Source organism: Molothrus ater, chromosome 12 (genome assembly GCF_012460135.2).
Source record: "Molothrus ater isolate BHLD 08-10-18 breed brown headed cowbird chromosome 12, BPBGC_Mater_1.1, whole genome shotgun sequence".
Classification (NCBI taxonomy): Eukaryota; Metazoa; Chordata; class Aves; order Passeriformes; family Icteridae; genus Molothrus; species Molothrus ater.
In genome coordinates, this window is record NC_050489.2 from 535,348 (window position 1) to 549,280 (window position 13,933).

A 13,933-nucleotide genomic window follows, 5' to 3' on the forward strand; every position below is an offset into this window, starting at 1 on the left:
AACAAAACTAGGACTTCCTTGGTAAATATCAAGATAAGAAGATTAAAATAAATACACCAATGCTGATGAAATCCTGAGTAATGAGCAGATTTGATGCTTTGCTACATGCAGCTGCCACATTGCAGAATCTCCTGGCTGGCTTCTTTGGCCACTCAGTAGCTGGAAGTTGAAAGATAGACAGGGAATCCTATTTTCTCATGATCTTTTCAAATAGATTTAGCCCAAGATGCAAGGTAACTGTAGAAATACCTAATTTAGACCTAATCTCTCTTTGGAGCTTAGATATAAGCCTTTGATATAAGCTGCTAAGGCAGAGGTCCAGATAGAAGGGAGATCCCAAGACTTATCAGGAATGCAGTATTTCTCCACCAGCCCTTGCATGATCAACACATCCTTATGCTGAATGCAACCACCCCTGGGTTTTTCTGGGCAGGAGCAGGGGCTGGCAGACCTCCAAGGGGCTGCAGTTTGGATTTGGACCCTGGAAGGGTCTGAGGATCAAGGCACCATCAGCACTGATTGCCAGTGGGATGCATTCAGATATTTTTGATAACAATTGATTTAACTATTTATTTCTACTTTCCCTGGGTGTCAAATTACTAGGATTACATTGAGCTCCTACTTTCTAATACTTCTTAAAACACTAGGTCAGATTTAATATTTGAGGAAGAAATTGCATTATACAGTGAAACCTGAACTAAGCAGCCCTCAATCCATCACAAAGGCCAATTCCACTTATCCCTGGGGTTTCCAACATATTCTCCTTAAATCTTTACAGAGCAAGAAATTTTACAAGGTCCCTAAAATGTTTGGTTTAGTTTTTGGTATGATTCACTTTACTCTTCTGCAAGATACTGATAAAAATCTTGATGTTATATTTGTACAGGCAAATATATAATATGTACCACCATCAGCTGTAAAACAGAATGATTTTTAAATGCGAAGTAGAAGAAGATCTTAATGGTATTTTCAGCAGAGAAAATGTGAATATAGGCAAAAGCTTGAAGCTAAGCACATTCTGTAACTCCAGCCACAGACAAACATCTCACTAGTCCCAAACCCACTCATTTGGGGCTGTCTTTCTCACATCCTAAGCAGTCATGTTCTCCTTCCACATTCCTTTTACAGTTACATAAAAATACATTGGCTGACAGGGGTTCATGAATAAGGAATGAAATATATTGGTTTATTCCTCAAAAAAGATCAGCTTTCAATTTTATTTTACTGAAAACTGAAATTACAGCACCAAACTAACTCCAGCATAATGAATGAAATGACATTCTCACACATAGATGCAAATATAGTCTGGCTTTCCCAAGCATATTTATTAAATAGATTTGGTGTATCCATTTGGCATTTTCCTATTGTTACATGATGATACATTACACATTACTCACACCAGCATGGAAGACATAAAAATGAAAACAATCCCTATGATTTTGCTCAGGAAAATGCTTCTATTTTGACACAATGTATGTGTGTGAAGTGTGGAGCATTAGGTCTGTGATTTCATGTCTCCATTTCATGTCTCCATCTTGCTGAGGGGTAAAAACAATGAAAGGCTTAAATGGTGTGAAAACTGAGATTTCACCTAATTTGGATGCTTGTTTTGCACCCAGCTTTGCACAGGGATAGAAAAGGATGGGATTTGTGCTGTAGGGATCACTCATATGCAGTAGTTAGATGGGATTGGGTTCCTGGAATGTTATAAAGAACTTCCATACTCCAAACATGGAACAGGAAGATATTCCTGGACAGCAGTGCATTTCTAAACCTGCTGTGAAAAAAAAAACAAAAAATAAAACCCCAACCTAAAAGCTGTAAGTAAACTTCTTATGTTAATAGACTTGGGGTGCATTTGAAAATTAAACTCCCTGACAGTCATTCATCATTAGCATCACAGAATGATATCAGCTACTGAGATAAATAAACAAATCCTGCCACTCTTCCCCAACTCCTCAATGCTGTTATGTAAACCAGTAAACACTTTTTAAAGCTGCTTAACCAGAATGGCAGAGCCAAGCTGATACACACACTGCTTATTATCAGCTATTCAAGTGTGAAGTGCTGGAAACAAAATGTTAATCACAGATCCATGCTTATTTACTAACAAGGATTTAAAGCAAAAATTCTTTATTATCTTTTGTTTTATCCTCTACATGTACAGAGATGAAGCAATAAGGCTCCATGTCTTCAAGCTAAAGAAAACTATTCTCTCTCATCCACCACTTCAGAGAATCCCAGAAACTCAGCATGGTTTGGGCTAGAATGGACCATAAATCCCACCCAGTGCCACTCCCTGCCATGGCAGGGACACCTCCCACTGTCCCAGGCTGCTCCAGCCCCAGTGTCCAGCCTGGCCTTGGGCACTGCCAGGGATGCAGGGGCAGCCCCAGCTGCTCTGGGCACCCTGTGCCAGGCCCTGCCCACCCTGCCAGGGAACAGTTCCTCATTGCCAAGATCCCATCCAGCCCTGCCCTCTGGCACTGGCAGCCATTCCCTGGCTCCTGTCCCTCCAGCCCTTGTCAATTGTCTCTCTCCATCTTTCCTGCAGCTCCTTCAGGCTCTGCAAGGCCACCCTGAGCTCAGCCCAGAGCTTCTCCTGTGCAGGTGAGCAATGCCAGCTGTGCCAGCCTTTCCTCCCAGCAGAGCTGCTCCATCCCTCTGCTCATCCTGGTGCCTCCTCTGGGCTCTCTGCAGCAGCTCCAGGTCCTGGCTGTGCTGGGCCCAGGGCTGGGGCAGCTCTGCAGGTGGGGTCTCACCTGAGGGGCAGAGGGGCAGAATCCCCTCCCTGCTGCCCACGCTCTGGGCAGGGGGTTCTGGCTGAGCCAGGTTCCTCTTGGGCTACAAACAAGTCCCTTGGGCTGTGCAATTTGGTGCAATTGCTTCTGCTTTGGGTTATAAAGGCCAAGGGCTCTGTGCCAGCAGCAGTCCCAAGCTGGCTCTGTAGGCAGTGACCCTCAGGTAAGACAGGCTCCCGGGAAAGCTGGAGCTGCAAGAATGTGTCCCTGGCCTCCTCATGCCCCTTCTCCCCTCCTGGAGTTCATGCTCTGCTCACTCACATTGTGTTCACTCCAGCAGTAAAACCTCTGACTCCTATCCCCAGAAAACCTAAAATAGCATAAATCAACAGGCTCCCACTGAAGGCTGTGAAATCACTTAAATTCAAACCAGCTACAGTCTGGATTTTCATAAACTACTTGTATTCTAAAAGATTAGGTGCACAAGATGTTCTTAAGTTAAAGCTAAAATAAACTTCGTTAAGAAATGAAGCAGTAGCTTTTACCAAAAAAAAAAAAAAACCCAAAAAACAAAACAAAACAAAACAAAAAAACCAAAAAAACCTCCAAATCTCTTTTTTCCTTCTTTTATTTTCCAAACAATCTACTTAAAACATTTCAAACATTTCAACATTAATTCAGCTGCTGAAAGCCTACAGTTTCCTTCTACTTCAAGCAGAAAACATGGAAAAACAGCTAAACAATTTATAAAGCAATTCCTTTTTCTCTTGGGGAAAAATACCTCACAAGACTGAGACTTTGGAATACAAATGTGAGGATGGCAATTGTTGCAGCTGCTGGGCTGCTGCTCCAGCAAGCTCCTGAAAATTCTGTGTGCAGCACTTGGGATTCAGGCACTGCACAGATTTGTCAGACTGATTTGCCATGAAAGGTTGCAGCCTTTTTTAAAAGTCACACCTTTCAGACCTTTGGGTATCTCTGCCCATAGGTTATAATCCTTAACTGCAGCAAAGCCAGTCTCAGTGGGCAGCTGACCAAACTGCAACACTGGGATAGAGTTAACCTTCCTCCTGGAAGCTGCTCCAGTGGTGTGCTTTGGATTTAAGGAGGAGAATGATGTTGATAACACTGAAGTTGGAGCTGGTGCTGAGCAGTGCTCTACTCTGAGTCAAGGACTTTTCAGCTTTCAGCAGGATGCATGGGAGGCACCAAGAGCAGGGAGTGGACACAGCTGGGATAACTGACCCAGCCTGGCCAGAGGGATATTCCAGACCATTCCACTGTGCTCAGCACATAAACTGAGGGGAGCTGGCCAGGTGTCTCTCAGGAGCTGGCTGGGCAGAAGTCTGTGAGTGGTGAGCAACTGCAGTGTGCATCACTTGTTTTGTATATTCAAATTCTTTCCTTGCTGTTATCACTATTTCCTTCCTTTTTTGTCCTATTAAAGTGTGTTTATCTCAACCCATGAGTGTTCTCACTTTTACTCTCCCAAATCCCTGCCCCATCCCTGGGGAGTAGCAGGGAGTGAGCAGTGCCTGTGTGGTGCTCAACTGCTGACTCAGGTTAATTGACAAACGTCCTGATTTTTTTTTTACATTATTATTCAGAATTGTGCAAGGTATCATTTTGAAATCCCAAATTTTCCTAACAAATCTGTAAGAAAAGCTGTTTCCCACTTCCTTGAGCATAGTTGATCCCAAGTTTCATGGAAACATACATTATCCTGAGTGGGACGGGACCCACAGGGATCATCCAGTCCAGCCCCTGGCCCTGCCCAGACCCCCAACAATCCCCCCAGGATGATGGATGCAGCCCCTGGCCCTGCCCAGACCCCCAACAATCCCCCCAGGATGATGGATGCAGCCCCTGGCCCTGCCCAGACCCCCAACAATCCCCCCAGGATGATGGATGCAGCCCCTGGCCCTGCCCAGACCCCCAACAATCCCCCCAGGATGATGGATGCAGCCCCTGGCCCTGCCCAGACCCCCAACAATCCCCCCTGTCCATCCCTGGTGCCCAAAGGCTCCTGGAGCTCCGGCAGCCTCGGGGCTGTGCCCATTCCCTGGGCAGCCTGGGCAGTGCCCAGCAGCCTCTGGGGGAAGCAGAACCTTGCCCTGCTCTGCAGCCTGAGCCTGCCCTGGCCCAGCTCCAGCCACTCCTGGGTGCTGCCCCTGGCCTGAGCAGAGCTCAGAGCTGCCCCTGGGGAGGAAGTCTCAGACTGCTCTGGCTGAACCAAGAGGGACCTGCACTCAAAAGCAGGAATCCCATTAATATCTGTGAACTGTATACAGATGAATGTTGACAATTTTGGTATTGAATAACAGCGTTATCAGGGGTAAAGAGTGAACAAGAGTTAGTCGGCCACCACATAAGGCCTGATCTCATTAGCAATGCACATGAGTGCAGTGAAATCCCTGAATATCATTGGGTGCATACAGGACAGAGAAATATTTTAAAAGTCTAGTCCAGACTCTAAAAAACAACCTGCATGGGGAGGTGTATACAAAATGTCTGCATGGAAATAAAATGTGTCCCTAAACAATTGTGAGAACAGGCCTGCTGGGCATTTCTAGCTGCACAGACAGCGTGGCTGTGCTGTGTGCTTGTAGTTAATGCAAACCTCACCAGTTTCAATTTTAACATAAGAAAAGTCTGTTCTTTGACTGCTAGAAAATAACACCCATCAATATTCCTAATGGAAATATGCTGTTCATTTGAGAATTCAATCAAGAACACAACACCTGAAAAATAATATATCCATGTCCATGTGGAAACCATATTACAAGCAGCCACTCTGCAAAGTCAGTGTGTTCTCCATAGCTTCACACAGATCTGAATGACTGCTCCAAGATACCAACAGTGAAAAATGAAGAGGCAGCAGAGATGATTTCAATGACAAGAGCAGTGGCGGAAGTGAAGTCTAGCCAACTTTAGATTCCTTTCATTATTTTTATAGCAACAATAATCCCCAGCGTTCATGATGATTTCCTGTATGCTATTAAATGACCATATGCCAAATTATAATAGACTAAACAATTTTTTCTGATTTGTCTAGGCCATAACTTCTGGATGATGCATTAAAATAGCAATTGTTCTCAGGGATACACTTGGCAGAAGGCAGCCAAGATCACAGTGTTGCAATATAATAATGGATGATTATGTTCTGAAATGTTTTGCAAAAGTATCAAGTAAACATAGCAAACTCCCAGTCTAAATGAGATTTTAGCTGTAATTAGAATTAGCTGAAAAGATGAAGGATTTATTCTACCATAATTTTATCATCAGACAAGGAAATGAATAGCTTTTTAATGAGAGAATAAATATTGGATCATATTAGTTCTGGAGTTCAGAGTGCCTGAGTTTTGGGCAGAGAGGTGGAGGTGGGGCTCAGCTGGAGGAGGCCTGGGAGGCAGGGAGGGGCTTTCAGTGTCCAGGTGATGTCCCCAGCTGGGCAGGGACGTGTCCCCATGGGATCTGGCGCTGCAAAGCTCCCCAGAAGCTGGACAGATTCCTGCCTCTGGAACCGGCCTGTTCTGAGCAGCCCCGGGCTCCCCTGCACGGTTTAACCTCAGTGCTCTGCAGGGAGTCCCTTCCCTGGACTGTGCAATGTCCCTGGGCTGTGGGAAAGGAGCAGCTCCCAAGGAAAGCAGGTGGGGAGCACCTCTCCAGATCCAAGAATCTTCAGGGCATATCACAAAGGTAACTTTGGGAGTTTTAATGAAACACACGAGGTGAGGGATGTGGAAGAGTTCTGTGCACAAGGGTTTCATTCTCCTGTGCATCGATGAGAGTGGGAGGAGCTCAGCCTGCCATGGATCTTTATCCTATTGCAGATTTCAACATGCAAACCCTTGATGTCTACCAATTTTCAAGAAAATTGGTGCATATTAATAAGAAAATATTTTTGAAGGATAAAAGTTATTGTTGCAGAAAGCTATTCAGCCCTAACCAGTCAGTCTCCCACATTTAACATTTATTTTTTTCCTCTTTGACAAAATGTTGTTCTCTTCCTTGAGTCATTTCAAGAAAATAGCATAATAAAGTAAATTGATAGCCTCTTCCTTATTGTTCGTGAAGCAAGAAAAACCATCAGGAATCAGTACCTTGCACATTTAACTTAATTCTCTCCATTAATTTTTGATTTTAAACTGTTCTGCATTATCAGACCAATCTTTGACTAGTTTTTAGCTTGGACTCATGACAAACTTGTGCAAAAGAGGGCCCCTCGTTTTATTTACACAAAATAACATAATGATATCAAGATCTACTTTGCAGCACATCCAGTTGCATGACACATATGGCAAAGCCAGTTCTTCAAATAAACCCTTTAGTCCTGAAAACAGCTGAAATTTTAAATTCCAGGTGTGCTAAATTTGGACAAGACTCAAATGAGGATTATTGCATCTTTCTGCAACTAGAAACTAGAACTGCAACTAGAAAGCAGCCTGAATTTACCCTTAAGCAGAATTTAGGGAGGTGCAACACTGCTGTGTCAAAATTTGCAAGGCTTCCTTTAAAAGGACAGCTGAACTGGGAGATGAGACAACATCAGCTTTCAGCTGTACCCCAGAAGTTTAGGGCTTCCTGTGTATTTCCAGTCAGGAAATCATCCCACTGGGAAATGGAGTTTTGGTTCCTGAAATGAACCCCATCTCCCAGGGCAGCACTGGGACACAGCACCAGCACAGTTCCCTCTCAGTGCCAGCACCATGGCCCTCACTCACCAAGTGTGAAATAGGAGAATTAAAAACTGAAGGACTCCCTGTGCATCATGCCTGTAAGCAGCCCCAGAGTCTGGTCATGTACATCTGTGTGTGCTGGGAATCAGGCACCAGGAGCATGGAATGACAGGACAACTGATAGAGGGAAGATTTAGAGGAGATATTAGGAAAAAAAATGTTCCCTGGCAGGGTGGGCAGGCCCTGGCACAGGGTGCCCAGAGCAGCTGGGGCTGCCCCTGGATCCCTGGCAGTGCCCAAGGCCAGGTTGGACACTGGGGCTGGAGCAGCCTGGGACAGTGGAAGGTGTCCCTGCCATGGCAGGGGTGGCACTGGGTGGGATTTAAGGTCTCTTCCAGCCAAAACCATTCTGGAATTTTTTAATAAAAGCCAATGTGCACTGGTCTCATGTAAAATGTTTTGTTAGATGACAAAAGCTCTGATCTCTATACATTCCTGCTGTATATGTAGCAGATAAATTTCATTTTTCCCAGCGTGTGATCCCAAAGCAGACCAGCAGCAGTTACTCCCTGTGAGCCCCTCTGCAGCTCTGGGTCTCTCTTGCTGGAGCACATTCCAGGCCTCACTGGAGAGAGCAGCAAAAACCCCTCAACTGAATGCAAATGAATATGAAGTTTTCTGTGCCATTCACAAAACATAATTAGTCTTAAGAGACAAAAGTATTTAGTCCAGAAAGGGAAATTCTTCATATTTAAAGATACTTGGGGGAAAAAAAAAATCTCTTATTTATTGCACTGAATAATGAGAACCTCACACTCCCCCAGTTCAAGTTCTGTGTTTTGCATGGGAGTGCTTTACACTGCAATGTAAAGAATTAGAATTTGAGGCTGCAGTTCTACAGAGATAAGTGTATATATAACTTTATACATAACTTTATATTTGGTGAGCAAACAGCCAAGATTCTAGAGGTATCCTACCACAGAGGAATTCTAGGTCATGGCAAGATTTGTATGTACTAAATACAGAAGTGAAATCTTTACAGAACTGGTGATTTGCATCTTGACAATAGAAGTCGCTTCAAAAATGCTAAGCAAGTTTTGTAGAATCCTATTCTGAGTTCTGTAGAATCCTATGAAAGGAAAACTTAATCCTTTGCATTTTTAAATTATGTTTTATAGCACTGTATTGGATTACTGAGATGTTTAAAGCCAATAATCCCCACCTGCTCCAAAGAAGAGTTTTTGAAATGTAGCCACCTTTTCCTGTAGCAGCATTGAGACTCAGCATTACAAAACCATAGACAAAGCCAGAAAATGATGGCTCTTTGAAAACAGAAGTCATTGTGCAGAGAAGAGGAGAGAAATAACCCCCTGAACAGTGTGATGTGCTATCTGTCAGCATCCACCTCTGAATTCATCATGGAAGGAGGGCATTTTCCCCAAGCTTTGATTTAATTTGTGCTTGTTGGGGAAGGGTGAGATTGCCTCTTGTCTGTACCTCATATAAAGCAGGGGAAAGCAGGAAGACAACTTAGTACATTATGGAGTGAATGACACAGAAATAAGCCTGAGAGAGTGATATTAAAAGGCTTGGGAAATGAAAAATGGCTGTAAACAGAGTTTTACATTTACTTGCTGCCCTGGGGAGATCCACTTAAGATAAATGTGACAGAGGCTGTCTGGTTTTAAGCATAAACTCTACAGGAACACAACCAGCATAAGAAAGGCAGTCTTATTAAAGAACATGGTGATTGATAGAGTAATTTCAAGTAATGACTAAGCTTTTGGTAGAGTTTATTTTAAATAGTAATTGTGTTCTTGTGCTTCTCAGACAAACTAGAATTCTCATAATTCTGTGGATGCTCCAAGGCCAGCAAGGCTGCAGCCAAGCCCATGCTCGTCTCAGTCATTTTGTTATTATGTAAGTGGCTATCAATGACAGCCTGAGGAGGACACAAATGACAACTAAAGTCAACTTACTTGCAACTACTAATGCTGTATTTACATGCTAAGCCAACCCTGAATATTTTTCCCCCTAAGAATTGATATGTACGCATATCTGAATAGCATTTGTGCTGTGACTGATAATCTCTTTGGTTTGTGCCAGAAATGAGACAGAAAGTCAAGATTAAAGGGTGAAAACCTATCAAAAACTAATGATTGCAGGCAGGTCTATTGAGCTCCCAAACCAAGGCAGACAGAATTCCAGCCAGCAGTCCATTTCTGCTCAGATCCATAACCTCTTGCTGAAAGGCTGGCAGCCCCCTCAGGAGCAGAAATCTAAATTCAGTCTGTGGTTCTGCACTTACAGCTTCATTTCCAGAGGCAGCTTCAGCAGTGCTGCCCAAAAGCCAGACTACTAAAGCATGCTGGGTGGTCTTTGTGTGGCCAGTGTGTTCCTCTACAAAACATTCTTCCCCTTTGAATTTAATCCTACCGGACTCCTCAATCCCCTTGTCCCCTTCAGTTTGGTCTCCCTCACGCAGGAAAGTTCCTGATGAAAGACTTCCCCTCCTTAGAGAGGTTCACATTACAGGCCCTGGAACATTTATCTTTCTAAAACTCGACAAGTTAGGGAATTACTGAGAGTTCCCTTTACAAATACATTTGCTAAAAAGAGAAAGGTGAGAGCTGAATTAGCAACCAAAAGCCTTCTCCTGTCCCCAGCTTTCTTGGAGCTGCAGAAGGAAGAGCTCAGATCCTTCAGCACTGCCCATGGAAGGTTCTTCTTTTGATAGCTTGCTTAACTATTCCAGTTTAGTGCAGATTTCTTACATAAAGAGCATAAAAGCCACTTTGAGACTTCTGAATGAAAAATTGAATCAATAATTAATTTTTGCCTGGGCAGAGATTGTCTGTGAGGAGACCAATTTTGGCTCAAAAGTATGAGATAACAACCTCAGAATATTCAAACACACTCCCAAAGCAGCCTCAGTGGCACTAATAAAGGAGACCATCACTGTTTAAATACCTAATGGGAGGCTACAGCTGAAAAGATCAAATCTTCACATTTCTATTATTATTTGCAACCTATTAAATCACAAGATTATAATTAAAACAATGTTTGCATGACTCTTTTCTGAGATGCCTTGCTGTAATTAGTCACCACAGAATATTTCCATTTAACCTAAGAAACTCCCAAGTACACAAACACAAAGAAAACACCATCTTCATTAAAACATCTTCCTTTTGGCTTCCTGATCTGCTCTGAGCACAAATGAGAGGAACTATATGGATTTTTAGGGTTCACAGGCTGTAAGAACTAAGGCATAATAACCTTTTATTGCAAACCCAAAAATCCAGCAACAGGTGCTAGGATGATGCAATGAGATGCTAAGCATACAAATAAATACAATAATAGCACAAAAAAGACAGACTGGTGTCAGCTTGCAATTAAAATTTGATTTTCATTCAACTGATCCATTAAAAAAAAAGGGCAAATGATTCAGCATATTTTTCATTAGCATAACTCATTCTGAGTTAAACCTGTTCATCACATCTTTCTAACTGATCACATGAACCACAAACACATCCCAGACCTGGCTTGGCACTATTTCTGACCTATAATTACAGATGATGGTGGCAAAACATTTCAAATCTGTTCCTGTGACAGAACCAGTAGCAATGACAGATTTAAGGCAGTGCCTTGCATTAGCTGGAATGATGTTTGGTGCCATTGTTACCATGCAGAAAAGGCAAATTTTAAATACCTGAACTGATATTTCACAGAGTTTGTCATGGGAAATTGCCCAAAAATGGGCATTTAAAAAATTAGCTTAGTGATACTCATAGCTGAATCGATGAATCAACTTCATTAGATGTATTTTGGAAGTGCATTAGGGGTTTTGAGGCTATAAATACCTTTTGTCACACTTACTCTGGTGCCAAGGGCAAGCCTTGGCCTTAAGAGTGCAATAACCAGGTCTGGGGGGGTGTACCTGCAGGTGCTGGAACACCAACCTCATTTCTGCACCAGCAATGTCTTCTTTAACCAACAGGAGGTTATGGAAGTACTGAGTGGGAATGAACCTATGTCCAGGCAGGTAAAGCTTCACCTTCCACATCAATAACAATTTTCTCATTAATGAAAATGCCTGAAGTGCCCTTAAAAATGAGTTTGGGAAAAAGAAAGAGGAAAATCTTACAATTGGTGGGACTGCTGGATCAAGAACAGTTTAATTTTTTGATGAAATGACCTCAATATGAGGCAAATAGAAGGGAAAAATTTACATTTATAGAAGTGATATAAATCAAAAAACCTATAATTAAAAAAATGCCATGCATGTACAAATATACACATAAAAATACTGAAAGCTTCATTCACCAGAACAGGATTAGGCTTTTTTTTCCTCCACATTAAACATGCCCTTACATTCAGCCTATTTTCTACCAAAATGTTCTTTTCAAAATGTTGCCAGGGTGATATCACTATTTCAATCCAACCAATTTCCTTTGAAATCTCCCATAACAGTAATTAAATAAATTGCTCTTGGAGTAATTATGTTGGGGTTTTTTTTTCTGGAAAAGGAACTATTAGGTTAAAGAGAGATGAGAGAGTCTGTCACCAAACATAATCTTTCTAGAAACACTGGTGCTTGCTACATTTATTGGAAGAAGGATGGAATACTTAAAAACTTTGGACATTTTTAGCTTTTTTAAAGGAAATGTCAACTTCCCAGCTGAAGTAAGCACCAAGCTAAAATGACTGCTGACAGTCCTGGGAGTGCAGAGGGAAAGAAAATGGAAGTTGTGTCAATAGAAAGCTTTTCAATTCTATGTATTAAGCCCAAGAGGGCTGGTGAGAACTGGGAGGCCAAATTGCGGTGTTAAAGCAAGTGGATGGTGAACAAGATGAAGGGGATGGAGAGTCCAGGACTGATGATCCAGAGGAGGGCACAGAATGGAGCAGTCCCTTAATCCATCATGTTGGAGCCCTTGGAGACTGGGCTGCTGCAGCTGGGGAGGTTCTGTGTGCGTGGCCATCCATCAGCTCCAGTGCCTCCCTCTCTGGGAATTTGATCTGCCCTGACAGAGGCAAACGAGGCTTTCCCAGCTCCACAGAGTTTCCAAATGTGTAACCTTATGTTCCACCTGTACTTTGGCTTTGGCTCCAAGTCAGGCTAAAACTGCTAGGTGTAGCCTGTTGGGCATCTCATGAGTTTTTGAGTTTGTTTTTTTTCCCAGAATAAATTCTTTTACCTTTACTAGGGATTCCCTTTTATTTGTGGGGATTTGGCATTCATCTGATAAGCAGCACTGATTTCAGAACAAACTTAGCTAACTCTCACTTTGTTCTCTGGCTCAGTCTGGTACTTCAGATTTCAAGGAATTTAAATTCTGGTGCTTGCTACTATTGTTCACATTGCAAAGAACATGGAGCTTTCCATTTAAAGCTTTTCTTTTAATTCCTTGGCTATGTTTTCCTTTATGTGTGATGCTGAAACACCCATCCTCCTTTTCCTTTAAATCTCTCTGGTATATGAGATAATATTGCATAAGGATAACCCACATGGATCAGTATCTGAATTTCTTTATGGATCTTTACCATATCCCACCCAGGGACAGTGAGCCAGTACTTGTCTACAAGCTAAACCTCTACTTTCTCACCACACTGAAGACCCAAAGACAGTGTTTTCAACTTAAAAACTCACAAGGGTGAGCAAAAGGACAATAAGAAATAACTTCCTGGAAATCCAGTGGTCAGAGGGAATAAAGCACCAGACAGGCACCAGCTGGAGAAACTGGATCTGGGGATTCATCCAAGAACAGGGAACATCTTTCTGAGCAGACAGACATATTTCATGTTCCAATGGATGGCTGACAGGGTAAACATTGCTATAAAAAACTTAACATGATATTTTATTTTTTTTTTGAACTCTTCATGCAAATTTTGTGAACCCCTTCTGGCTTAAGCTTCAGCAAGTGAGTTTAGAATCAGACCCAAGGAATGGCAAATCCATATTATAAGCAGGAAAAATAATTACAGAGGTCATGCACAGGCACTTGAATTATGTTTGTAAACACAGCTTGAACTAAACCCAACCATGATACGTGACCCGAATGATGGTGTAACAATGAGATTGCCAATAGGAGTGTTTACTAAATGCTTATTTAATAATGGAGCTTAAATAAATAGTGTAAAACATAATTTTCCACATGTTAATGTGAACTTGTTAAAATTTCAGTGCCTTTGTAAGCCCTTAGGACAGTGTCACCGTTGCTTGTGACGTGCCCAAGCTGGAGTGAGCTGCCAGCACAGGCAGCAGGACCCAGCTGGATTCTTAGGCAGCATCAGCACCACTTTTGGCCTGCCCAGGCCTTGAGTTTGGTTAATTTATTTGGCTGTAAGAAGTTATTTAAGGACCAAAGGGCCATTGCCTGATTTGCTTGGGTTTATTGCTTCACTCAGGATGACTCTGCTGTAACACAGTGGGTTTATGTGTATGTTTGAAATGAAAGGGTAAAAATAATAATGCACTGGTCCATACACAGCAAACTACTTGTGCAGCCAGGA

At 42.5% G+C, this 13,933-nt stretch overlaps 1 protein-coding gene across 2 annotated transcripts in view; it reads right to left on the reverse strand.

The window, feature by feature from the left end:
* CDH11 (cadherin 11) overlaps positions 1 to 13,933 on the reverse strand; it is an 83,934-nt gene that overhangs the window by 21,063 nt on the left and 48,938 nt on the right. The window lies entirely within an intron of this gene.